Source organism: Pleurodeles waltl, chromosome 3_1 (genome assembly GCF_031143425.1).
Source record: "Pleurodeles waltl isolate 20211129_DDA chromosome 3_1, aPleWal1.hap1.20221129, whole genome shotgun sequence".
Lineage (NCBI taxonomy): Eukaryota > Metazoa > Chordata > Amphibia > Caudata > Salamandridae > Pleurodeles > Pleurodeles waltl.
Genome location: NC_090440.1, coordinates 763,816,139 through 763,828,869, shown reverse-complemented (window position 1 = coordinate 763,828,869; position 12,731 = coordinate 763,816,139).

Sequence of the window (12,731 nt, the reverse complement as noted above, 5' to 3'; positions counted from 1 at the left end):
GCTGGGAGGCCCATACTAAACACTGCAGACAATCTGACCAGCGTGACGTGGGGGTGTTTTAATGGTAAAGATGGATGTCAGTCCGTCATCAGAAGCAATAAGCTTCTCCCACCTCTAAATGAGGTGGGGAACAGAGAGCTGAGCAACTGGGCACCTGAAGGTTTTTGGTGGATGCCCATTACTGCTTAGGTCTCAATGACCTTGATAAGGCCTTTTAGAAAATTAAAATCATAATACAAATCTCTGAGACTGAATTGTTAGGCCCAAAAACTGATGTTGCTTAAATGTTAAAAGCATGCTCTGAACTTTAGGTAACTTGCTAGGCTGGCACATATTTCTATTAAGTTGTTTCTTCTATAACCTCTTCGTGACTTATACGATGCTACAACTTTTCTTAAAACAGCAGGACCAGTATTACTTACACCCTTACCCACCTACTAAACTGCTTTGGTTAGCACTGACATATTTAGAAAATAACAACTGCTTGTATTTGAAACATTTACATTATATGAATAATGGGAATCAAGTGGGTGTTATATTTATGTATGTAAAATTGTTCTTACAGAAGTGAAGAATGCATGAGAAAGGAAGTACGAGTATTCAAACCCTATTGTTTGTCAAGAAAAGCATTGTTCAGTCATGCAACATCTCAAGAAATGTTTAACTTTATTAACAATTGTACTGATCACACTAATTATAAAAAGGAGTCCTAGGTAAACAGTTGGGTCGGGGGTTCATTTGAGAAGAACAGAGAGATTGAGGAAGTGGAGAGTGCGACAACATGGAGGGCGAGAGACAACCACAGCGTCCTTTGCCTTGAGCCACTATTTTTCTGCTGCTGCAGCTGTATGAGCTGAGAATCACCGGTCATTAGAGAACATTAGCTATAGAAAGGCAGAGACAATACTTGAGTACAAGCACTAAACAAACTGCATTAACTAAGAATAGCAGGGATGAAACTTTGTCATAGCCTCCCAGCTTCAGAGCTACTAGATACAACAGAGTTATTAATTTCGCTGCGGATATTGTATTGTGCCAGAGAGAGAGGATATATTGTTTCAGAATAGAGTGATAGCGGCAAGCACATGAGATAGATAAACATGAGAACTGTAGTTAATGTAACAAACTAAGGTGGTCATTATGACCTTGGGGCTCATATGATCGCCACGCCAGCGATGGCAGTAGTACTATTGCCAGGCCGGCGGTAATGACCACCAAATAATGACCATGGCGGTGATCCCTCCCTAACACAGCCAATGTACCACACCAACCGCCAGTGCGGTACATACACTGAACACAGCGGTTGCAAACTCCAGGCAGGCGGAAGACAGGGATCCGTCCACCGTATTATGACATAGCACACCACCAGGATTTACGGGGCGGTAGCAATGCCACCAAAAGCCTGGGTGAAACACATCATATAAAAGGAGACACTCACCTCCAGGGACACAGAGGAGTTAGCGGCTGCCATGGAACCTGAACTGCAAGTCTTCTTGATGCTGTACCACGCCATGGCCGTCCTGGAGCACCAACACTGATGAAGACGACGACAGTGAGTACAGCCACCTAGCACACAAGCGAGGGAGGTAGGGATGGAGTGAGGGGAGAGTGACATATACACACGCACAACACACACCACACACACACACACCACACACCCAGAACCATCTGCAGAGTTAAACAACAGTAACAGAACCCAGGAGCAAAGAAAGCCAGGACACACACCTTTGTTCCAACCACTATAATCCTGTTGGATGAAGAGCCCAAATCCAAAATATGTACATCAATGCATATTCACATGCAGGGCCAGTCCAAAGTCTGAATAAGCCCACAGGGCAAAGTTCAAGCACCAACTTGATTCCTGGCAACATCGGGACTCCACTGTGCAGGGGCATCAAGTTGGAAATAGGCAGGCACCTTAGGGGGCAGGGGTGGGGTTTGGTTGGTGCTTCTTTTTGGGAGGGGGCTCCTTGAGTTTGGGTTTGGGAGGGGGCAGCATTTTACCCTTCCGTTTTGGGCGTGTGGAGTGTGCTTTGGGGTGGGGGGCTGGAGTCGCACTCATGTGCCCCTTAGTGGCAGCTGAAGTCCTTAGGGGTGGAACTTGGCGGTGGAGGTACTGGGGTCAGGGTGGGACCTTTCTCTTACGGGTAGAATGGGGAGGGAAGAGGTGAAGACGAGAAAGGAAAAGCTTTTTAGGGCCAATGGGGTGGGTGTGTGGGAGGAGGGATGGGAGTGGGGGTGGAGGGAGTGGTTGTAGGAAGAGGAGGTGTGCTGGACTTTGGTGCAGGAGCATGGACAGTGTGCTTGTGTATGGTGGATGGCTGTTGGGGATCTGAGTGCGAGCCTTTGTGTGTCTTTGGAGGGGGGCAGATAGGGTGGGGGAGGTCAAACAGGGCGTGTGGATGGATGTTGTGGTGTGTACAAGTGAGGTGGATGTGCTGCATGAGGTGGTGGTGGTGACTGCGCATGTGGGGTGCATGTCTGCCGGTCTGCTGTTGTGGTGACTGTGAGCAAGGCTGTGCAGATGGCAGATTCAGGGACTGTTGATGCAGTGCATGCAGGTGTGAGTGTGGATGTGACTGTGAGGGAGGAGAAGGAGGGGGACACAGTGGAGGAAGTGGATTATGTTGTGTGCATCTGCATGTTGGCTGTGTGAGTGCTTGTGGACTGAAGTGCTGCCTGTGTTTGTCTGTGCGAGTCTTGTCTGTTGTTTGTGTGCTTGCTTGTCAGAATGTGTGCATGGGATGGGCTAGGGGTGAGGAGACTCGGACTGGAAAGTGGTAGTTGGAGGGGGGCTGGAAGAAACAGGGACACTGGCTGCCGTCAGGGAGGAGGCCAGAGTCTGAAACTATCTCTGTAGGGCCTCCAAGCCACCATGAATGCCCTCCAAGAAGGCATTGCCTTGCTGCTTGTGGGATGCCAACCCCTGGATGGCATTCAGTGTGGTTGACTGCCCTACAGAGATGGATCTCTGGAGGTCAATAGCCTCCTCTTTGAATGCAGCAGGGCTGACTGGGGCAGGGCCTGAGGTGCCTGGGCAAAGGAGACGCCCGCCCTCCTGGGTGAGCGGGCACGGGTAACTCAGTGGGGAGCTATTGGGAGGGCAGTGCTGATACGGGGTGGCGGTGTTACTTGTAGCTGGGGTGCTACTAAAGGGGTCCGCCACCACCAGGGAGCTCCCATCGGAGAAGGTATCAGAGTCAGTTGAATCAGCTCCTGTCCCCCCCCCCTGTGGTTCTCCCCTCGCCCTCCATCCCATTCATCCCCTCAGTGGACTCTACCTCCTGGGTCCTGGGGGCTGCAGCTCCCTGCCCGTGCCCCTGCTCCTTTGCCAGATGATGCCAATGCACACAAGGACAGTAGGACAAAAGGAGAGGGGGGAAAAGAAAGGGAGCACAGGGTCAGTCACAACAACAACAGCACAGGTAGCATACACGTCAGACACAGGGACTAAGAATGGGCAGTATGGGCCACACTGTCATACCATTGGTTAGGTACCACAGCAGATAGGTGACAGACACTGCCATTAGCACATTAATTGGAACCAACTAAGCCCTGTCTGACATGGAAAGCCTGCTACCTAGCCATCTAAGATATGCATTACACTACACATTCCTAAGCTGGACCACGCTGCAATGTGTAAGCTGGCATATTGGGGCATCCACTGACTAGAACCCTGCACCAAAATCCCATGCCAGGCAACATAGAAGGTTGTCACACACACTGTACTCACCCCCTTGTGGCTGCTGTGATGCCCTCAAGTGCCCATCTAGGTATGGGTAGACCACTGCCAGTATGCGGGTCATCAGGGGGGTCAGGTTCCGACAGGCACCCCTCCCTCGTTGGGAGGCCATCCCCAGCTGGGCTTCTGCGGTCTTCTGGGCCCAGCATTTCAGGTCCTCCCACCGTTTCCTGCAGTGGGTGCTCCGCCGGCTATGGACCCCCACGGTCCGCACATCCTTGACGATGGCATGCCACAACCACCTCTTCTGATGAGCGCTGACCTGGAGAGGAAACACAGACAGAAGGACACCATTAACCATACTATCCAGCCTGTCAAAGAAATGGCTCACATACTGCATTTGCTCCTCATCAAGCAAACACATGACCCGTACCACTGCACAAACACTGCCACCAGCCATACCCCTCAAATGACACACTGCCTGCACACACAGATCTCCATGCAGCCATGTTGCATGAAGTGTACCCGTGGTGTACTCACCTGTTGGTCTGAAAGTCTGTACAACTGCCCGTACATGGGTAGGGCCCCATCCACAAGCCTCTCCAACTCCTCCGATGTGAAGGCTGGGGCCCTTTCCCCTGTTGCACGGGCCATGGCAGGTTCCAGACACTGGTCACAGCAGCACACGCAGTGGAGATGTGGTCCTGTGGAAAGTCAGAAATAAAGTGAAGTGGTAGAAAGAAAATGGCAGTCACGGCCACGGCGGTAAAAACCGTCACTACCGGCGTTGATCATCATTGGTTCCTATACTCCATAGAGGCACATGTTAGCCAATGCAGACCGCCTCCCTCCATGACGCCTAATGCCGGCAGAGTGAGGTCACTTCCACCGAGACAGGCGGTTGCCATTTTCTAATGCTGGTACACATGTACTGATTTAAAAGTGTGTCATTGTTGTCGAATGTACACACCTAGACAATTCTGGTGTTCAATATACAAACATGCTCTGTGTACATTGATGTAGTGTGTCCATAGTTCCTGTTGTAACTCCCTCCTCACTTTTGGGTCCCTTAGGTACCAACCACTGTGTAAGAATAGGAGGAAGAAGCAAGCACCTGTGTACAGACCCCTTGTGGACTTGGCTACACTGGAGGACAGGCACATCATACTCACCTATCGTCTGGGCAGGGCCACAATCACAGAGCTGTATGCCCAATTGGAGCCTGATCTGCTACCTGCTATCCGTTGCACCACAGTAATCCCCCCTCTTGTGCAGATACTATTATTGCTCCATTTCCTAGCAACAGGCTCTTTCCAGGTGACAGTGCGCTTGGCTGCAGGAATATCACAGCCAGCGTTCTCGATTGTGCTTGCAAGGGTTTTGGCAGCCTTGCTCAAACACATTTGCAGCTACAACGCATTCCCCCAGGTAGACAAAGTACCCAATGTAAAGGGTGGATTCTATGCAATGGGACATATACCACATGTTATTGGGGCCATTGACCGGACCCATATTGCCTTAGTCCTCCCCCCGGGCCAATGAACAGGTGTACAGGAATAGGAAGAGTTTCCACTCAATGTCCAGATTGTGCGCCCTGCTGACTAGTACATCTTCCACATCACTGCAAAATATCCTGGGTCGGTGCATGATGCCTTTGTCTTGAAGAATAGCAGCGTCCCACAGCTGATGGCACAACTACAGAGGCAGAGAGGGTGGCTTATAGGTGAGCTTGAGTCCCCACCCAATGTATGTCAGTGTATGTCTTCAGGAATCATGCCCCCTGCCATTGTGCAAGGCTAATGTGTGTCCCTCACTTCTTGCAGGTGATTCCGGCTACCCAAACCTGTCCTGGCTCCTGACCCCTGTTAGGAATCTGAGAACAGGGGCTGAGAATAGGTACAGTGATGCTCATGGGCATACCAGGAGTATTGTTGAAAGGACCTTCGGTATCCTGAAGGCCAGGTTCTGGTATCCCCATCTGACAGGTGGATCTCTATGCTAGATCTGCAAGATAGTTGTGATGTGCTGCATGCAGCACAATTTGGCCCTTAGACTCCATGTGCCCTATCTGCAGGAGGAGGGGGATGACAATGCACATGTAGCAGCAGTGGACAGTGAGGATAGTGAGGAGGAGGAATAGGAGGATGTGGACAACAGGACACAGATGATACAGCAGTACTTCCAATGACACTCAAGTAAGACTGTTGGACTAACCATTTCTCCATTTAAGTGTTGTGCTGTGTGGCTGTAGCATTATGTCAGTCACTTCCTTTGCATCCCAACTGACTGTCACTTAATCCTTCCCTTATTGCAGATGTTGGTGTGGTTACAACAGCGTGATGCTGTGAGGTGTACAGATTGCTGAGACACATATGTAGGATGGATTAACATATTACTGGACATTTGCACAGGATCATGCAGTTCAAAACAGTTGAATACATTGTAAATTTACTTCAGAGAAAGCACTATTGCTCAAATGGTGTCCAAGGGTATTTATTAATTATTCTGGTATACAATGTAAAGTACAAAAGAATGGGTTGATGGTTGGGAAAAGTCCAGTGTAGTGGGCCAACATGCTTGTTGCACAGGTCCAGTGTCCAAGGAGCCATAGGAAGGGGAGCAATGACAGTTAATAGTGGACAAGGTGACACAGTGGAATACAAGGGGGACATTCAGGAGGGGCTCATTTCCTGGCAGTGGTCTTGGTCTTGGCAACTACCTTTGGTGTCTGTCTGGGTCGCAGGGAACGTTTGCGGGCTGGTTCATCTTCTGCACGGGGAGGGGTGCTGGTGGTCTGTGGGTCCTGTGGCAGGGGCTCCTATCTATTAGCTGCAGCAGATGTGGAGGGCTAGTCAGTACAGTGGTTAGTGAAAGGAGCCCCCTGGTGTGCTCTGTACTCCCTCATGATGTTGGCCATGTCACTCAGCACCCCTGCAATGGAGACCCTGGTGGTATTCAAGGCCTGCAATTCTTGCTTGATCTCCTGGTGGTGTTCCCCCTGCAGCCGCTGGTTCTCCTGCATGATGTTTAACACCTGACCCATCTTGTCTTGGGATTTTGGGATTGTTAGTATGCCCCCAGGACATTAGTGAGTGTCTCCTGGGCAGTCGGATCCCTGGGCCTTTCCTCCCCCTGGCGCACAGCTGTCCTCCGACTGACCCCCTGTGCCTGTGTCCTTTGACTGACCCCAGGACCCTCCTTGTCTTGCCTGTGAGGTGTGGAGTCTGGTCCCTGTACAGGTGGGCACACTACTGATTGACGTGTCCTGGAGGCAAAGGTCTGGGGACGTTGGGTGACTGCTGTGGTGTCAGATTTTGAGGGGTGGGCTCTGTAGTGGACTGCCTTTGGGATTGGGTAGCAGACTGACCAGTGGTCCCAGATGGGCCAGGGAGCTAAACCAGATCCAGAGCTCCTGAGTTGCTGTCATCACTGGGGGCATCTTCTGGTGGGGGCCTGGGTAGCCGTGGCACTTCTTCGCCACTGGCTGGGTCACCTATAGGGATGTAAGTGGTGTATTATGCTACATGTCTGTGACATATTCTGCATCACTAGATTCCACACAGCTATTGCTGCTGCCCTGCCACCTTTGGTTGTGTATTGAGATGGATTGTGGGATTGTTAGTTCTCCATGCTGTGCATGCATTGGTGGTGGGTGTACATGCAGGGCTGGAAGGGATGTGCATGCAGTGAGTATAGCTTGCAGGGCTTGTCATTTCATTTTGGTAATGGTGGTGGTGCACTCTTTGGGATGAAGTGGGGTGATGGGTGTCAGGGTGAGGGGTCATGGTGGCATGCAGGTATGGGGGGGTGATAGATAGTAAATGTTGACTCACCAATGTCCAGTCCTCCGGCTACTCCAGTGAGTCCCTCAGAATGCAGGATTGCCACGACTTGCTCCTCCCATGCTGTCAGCTGTGGGGGAGGACGTGAGGGTCCACTGCCAGTCCTCCTGATGGCACGCTGGTACCTTGGTGCAATGGAACGCACCTTCCCCCGTAGGTTGTTCCACGTCTTCCTTATGTCATCCCTTGTGCGTGAATGTAGTCCTACATAATTCACCCTGTCCACAATCCTCCGCCAAAGCTCCATCTTCCTGGCAATGGATATTTGCTGGACCTGTGCTCCAAACAGCTGTGGCTCTACCCTGACTATTTCCTCAACCATGACCTGCAACTCCTCATCGGTGAAACGGTGGGAGGACATGGGTGTTGTGTGGTGTGTGTATGTTGTGCAGAGGGTGACGTGTAAAGAGGTGGTGTGTGTGGTGTGTGGTGCATGATGGATGAATAGGTAGTTGTGATATGTGTGTGCAGTTCTCTTTAGGATTGGCATAGCAAAGTGTAGCCGTCTTCTCATATTTGCAAAGGATTGTGGGTGATGTGGGGTGTGTTTTATAGTGCTGTTGGTGGATGTATGGGGTGTGGTATTTGTGTCAGGTGTGGGTTTTTTGTTCTGGCCAATGTTGTCTTGTTTTGTATTTGGGTGGCCATTTCCGCCTTGGCAGTGTGCACTGCCAATGGTTTACTGCTGTTGAATGTCCGCTGTGGTGATTCGTGGGTCATTATTTGGAGGGCGTTGTATTGGTGGCGTAACGGTATGGGTGGTAGTACCGGCCGTTTATCATGTTCAGTGAGTCTGGCAGATTTGTGGTTGTGGCTGTTTTCTGTCGGTTTGTCTGTATTTGTCTTAATCTGGCGGACAGATGTCCACCTCCGTGTCTGTATGCTGGCGGAAGTCAGCGTGGCGGTATTCAGTATTTACCGCCAATATCATAATGAGGGCCTAAATGTTCTTTTCTAACTTTCCCAGTCTATGAGACAGCATTATTCTAGCATACCACATTCTGTAAGACAGAGACGAACAGAGTTGTGACAGATTCAGGACACTCTTCATGCATGTTTCTGTGACTGTATGTTTGATTAATAAAACTACATTAATTAAAAAATGAGTACTTTACAACTACTAAATACTCTGTTTATTGACTCTAAGAAAACAGTTTTTTTTTACAAAAGCTTATTTTTTTTAAATAATTGATTGCAGCTTACTAAATTTCTTCTGCCACTCTCAGATAAAGATCCATACTGAGGGTTCAGCTAAAGAGTAAGTAGTAGCAGGGAAAAAGTACAATTAATTAATCAAACTGTGCTGGTGTATTTGGTAAGGGAGCGGTGCACCCCCAGTTAATTTTGGTAGCAGAGGGAATGTGTTAGAAATGGGGTTTCTGGTTGGCTAGGGTATGCACCTAAGCCAGGCAGAACCCACCCACTCTAGTCAGGGCAAGGGAGTTACACGTCCAAGATAACCCCTGCTCATCCCCTTTGCCTTTGGTAGTTTGGCACGAACCGTCAGGCCTAACCCGGAGGCAATGTGTAAAGCGTTTGTACAACACAAACAACACATGTGATGCAATATATACCCCACAAAGTAAACACAAAATTGAGCTATGTAAAAATAAACTGTATTGCACAAAACATAATTAGACCAAACATTACATGTCAGACATACCCTGCTACCTTAGCAGTTGTCGGATAGTTACACAAGTTACTAATACTCTGAAAGAATAAGCAGTAGTCACATTAGAACACGTAAGTACTCAGAATTCTGCAACATAAGCAGTAGTCAGGAATCACATTACACAACCAATACAATTATCCTGGTAGTACCATAAATGTCCATAAGAGGAACATTAGAAAGCATAGGTTATATCATAAAAGCATATATCGGCATGTCATGTCCATAAAAGGTACACCAACACATATATGTGACATCATAAAAAATAAGTAGGTAACATATAAACCCCCCAATGTCCATACTAAGATCATAGAGCGAATATGTCCCCAAATGTACCTGTTTTTATGATGAAAGGGCACTCCTTGTCCCAGGAAGCACTATATGAGGCCCCCCCGGCGCTCCTATGTGCAAAACGGGGACCACGTGTGGATCCTTGGGGAGAGGGGCGGCACACACCCCCTCTGGTGTATAATGGCCCCCTCCTGGGGCCTGCGATCTCTGGGGGTCCTCCCCTGGGCCTCAACTGGCCCTCCAACGAGGTGGGGGGCCAAAGCCAGGACACTACACTTGGGGCCACGGATGGGGCCGTCACCCGACTCTCACGGGGACCCCCAAGAGAGACCTGCAGTGCCGAGGGCCTCTGGCGAGGCTTCCGCCCTACCTGCGGTCTCTGTTGAGAATAATCAGGGCTTCAAAGGGGCAGTGGGAGCCCCCAATGAGGCTTTTTATCCCCCTTCATTCCCCGCTCAATGTCCTCTTCAGAATCCTGGCCCGCCCGGGCTGCAGCAGTGTGCAGGCACCAAAGTAGGGCCTGCTTGTGCCCCGGGGGCGCTCCTTAGAGCGTGCTGCACACCGGGGACACGGTAGGAGTGCGCTTGCTCCTCTTGTGATCCCAGTGGTGCCCCAAGGGTTCCAGGGGCAGCGTGACCCCAGCGACTTCCTCCAGGAAGCCGGGCTACAGCGGTGAAATCAGAAAAGCACTTATGAGTGCTTGGGGGCCACCTCCTTGTGCCCGGGTTGCGGCTGTAAAAATCCTTTATAGCAATTGCACTTAGAAGCGCAGGGGGATCATGAAGAAGCGCTATCCCAGCGCTATGAATACCATGCCAGCACTCTGTATTCTGGATGGTTGCAGGGGTCTGAGGCCACAGCACCCTGCCCCTGGAGACAGAAGAGGGGGGAAGCACAGGACTAGCAGGCTCCAACAACAGGCCAGCACAAGAGATGCAGATGGCGGCAGTTTCTCCTAGTGACCAGGCAGGTCACAGGTCAGCACAGCAGCAGTCCAAGGTGGGTTCTGGTGAGTCCTATTCAACAGCGACCTGTTTCCAGTTCCAAGTAAGTCTTTTTAAGTCTTCATGCCTAATTTGTGGGGAAAACCCCCTGTACTTATACTCAGTTTACTGTGGGTTTCACAAAGGAAGGAGAGAGGAGGTTCCAGACAGTTACAACTGGTCCTGGGAGTGCCTCCTTCTCTCCTCCAGCACAGGCTCTAAACATCAGTGGGGGGTAAACGACCCTATTGTGTGAGGCCCGGGCACAGCCTTTAGAAATACAGGTGTGCCCTGCCTCTCCCTTTTCTCAGCCAAGGAAGACTATTCAGTATGTAGATGCACCTCTGTGACACCTCCACCCTCCCTGTGTACAGGCTGTCTGAAAAGTATGCACAACGCCCAACTGTCACTCTGCCCAGACATGGATTGGAGTCAAGCTGCAAAACACCAGAGTCATAAGCACAGATAAATGCTCATTTTCTAGAAGTGACATTTCTGTAATGATAATAAAAAATCGACCTACACCAGTAAGCAGCATTTCTCACTACCGTTACAACCATACCAAACATGCCTACACTACCCCTCATAGATCAGACAATATCCCTTACACATAAGGCAGGACATTTCCAATGCAATCCTATAAGAAGGCAGAACTCACAGCAGTAAGACACCAAGTTAGGCTGTTTGTCACTACCATGACAGGCCACACTACCTGGCACATGTCCTGCCTTCTACATACAAAGCACCCTGCCCATAGGGCTAGCTAGGGCCTACCTTAGGGGTGGCTTATATGTAGTAAAAGGGGAGTTTTGGGCCTGGCAAGTAAATTTAGATGCCAGGTCCCTGTGGCAGAAAACTGTGCACACAGGCCCCGCGCTAGCAGGCCTGAGACAAGTTTAAAAGGCTACTTCAGAGGGTGGCGCAAGCAGCGCTGCAGGCCCACTAGTAGAATTTAATTTACAGGCCCTGGGTATAGGGATACCACTTTACAAGGGACTTATAGGAAAATTAAATATGCCAATTAGGTATAAGCCAATCATACCAAGTTTACAGGGGAGAGCACATGCACTTTAGCACTGATTAGCAGTGAAAAAGTGCTCAGAGTCATAATGTCAGCCAACAAGGGTCAGAAAAATAAGGAGGAAAAAGGCAAAACGTTTGGGGAATGACCCAGTAAAAGGGCCAGGACCAACAGAATGGTTTAGTGCTAGGAAGAAATTAAGCTGGAAAAGCCCGATGTGGTGATCGGACGAAGTGTGGTCTAAGAGGAGGTCACAAGTGGCAGCTACTGGACCAAAGAAGACGTTCTACGGATGTATTAATAGGGCTGTTGCATTGACTTGCATGGAAATTATTGGATGTTGTCTTCTTTCTAACTTTGTGAATAAGAGGTTATCGGAATAAGAAGTATTCCAAAAACTCGGGATAGATAATAGATTGTTTTGTCTGCCAAGGTACAGTGTAAATTGCGAGACGTCGTTGATTATACAAAATTAGGGAATTAATGTCTTTGTGTGATTGTACTAACAAAAATTGGTGATTGGGGAACCTGATGCGCAAAGGTGACTCATTGCTAATTGGGTGGTTTCCTGCAGGTCCAGAAATCACTCAAATGAATTGTGAAATTAAAAAAAACTTGGAAGATTCTCTTAAAGGATCTTACTCTGACAGGTTGAGAGACTACCTTCTGATTTCTTTAGGAGAAGTAGACAAATATTTAGTAAATCTTGCATTTTAGTGATTTTCTGTAGAGAACAAAGAGAATTGTAAAGGAGGGGAAGCTACTGGAAAGTTGTGAGGGTCCCACGCTGTTACTGGTCGGTTAGTGAAGTTTTGTGTTGTGATTGGTAGAAGTTCGGTGAGGGAAATGTTCCATTTGTGATCAATTAAATTAACCTGAGTTTTGACAATAACGATAAGAAAATTAGTGAGAGGGTATGTGGTGATTCCAGTTAGAGAGGGAGAAGAGACTTTTCCAGAAGAAACACCAGCTTACCATATGATGGTGGAGAGACGATTACATACATGTCTTTGACTCTGAGAATAGAGTAGAATTAGAGAAAAGGAGGGTGATTTGAGTTTTCCAAAATGGGGAACATTTAGTTTGGCAATATTCTGAAAGTTGAGAAACATGCTCTGTGATTTGAAGCCACCCGCTAGACACACTCAGTATGAAGCATTACGTGAACGGGAAAGAATGGCTTTAAACCATGAAAGAGCTCAGATGAACTAAAAGAGTTGTAAGGAATTATGCGGCTATGGTT